Source organism: Diaphorina citri, unplaced genomic scaffold, assembly GCF_000475195.1.
Source record: "Diaphorina citri unplaced genomic scaffold, Diaci psyllid genome assembly version 1.1 scaffold1988, whole genome shotgun sequence".
NCBI lineage: Eukaryota > Metazoa > Arthropoda > Insecta > Hemiptera > Psyllidae > Diaphorina > Diaphorina citri.
The window spans coordinates 46,595-47,509 of record NW_007379414.1 but is presented as its reverse complement, the minus strand read 5'-3'; positions in this window follow the sequence as shown (position 1 = coordinate 47,509).

Here is a 915-nt window from a genome sequence, read left to right as displayed (position 1 = left end):
GGCCTGTTGATAATTTTTTTTTTTTTTTTTTTTTTTTTTTTTTTTTTTTTTTAATTTACTTTCCATTACATCATGAATGAGGAACCCATACAATGTAAGGAGAAAGCCGAGAAAGTATAGTGCCGAAATGTTTGAAAATATCTTTCATAGTCCAAAAACTCTAATGAAGAGTCCTTTTGGTCCAAAAAAAGTAGATTTCAGCAAATAATGGTCTTTAGTAGGTATGTGCCTACAAATTTATTTATGTGTAGGTATATAATGTGTGTCTGTGTGTTTACACAAAGTTTTCTGTTCGTAGTGTAATGAAGAGTCGTGTGATGTGCACACCAGATTTCTCTTATCTTTACTTTCGGTGGTTTTTCTTGTGGGTAGGTACTATCTTGAGAAAATTAATGGTATTTTTCGTTCAAGTTGTAGTTGTTTTAAGGAGGAGGAAGAAAAAATTGCACGAAAAATGAAAACACAAGTCATCACAACACGGTTTGAAAAGAAGAAGAAGATGGTGAAAAAGAGAGGAAGAAAATGAGTAGAAATAAGGTAGGTATTTTATACATAGGTACGTATATGTAACTACTTATTATTTATTATTGTTGTTGTTGTTGTTGTTGTTGTTGTTGTTGTTGTTGTTTTTTATTATTTGGGTAGGTATTATATTATTTACTCTTTTATAAATATAGATTATCTCTAATAATAATACAATAAAATTCATTTTTACAGAACAGAACGACAGAGAAAAGAAGAAAAGGTTTGTTAAAAAAGAAAATCAAAACATCAATACATTTAAAAACATCAAGATTTTCATTCTTTCGAAATATCCGCACAAAAAATCTCTTGCGAAAATGTAAAAGCTAAAGTGATTCATTGTATAAAAAAAGAGAAAAATTTAAACTTGTAAAAAAAAAAAAAAAAAAAACT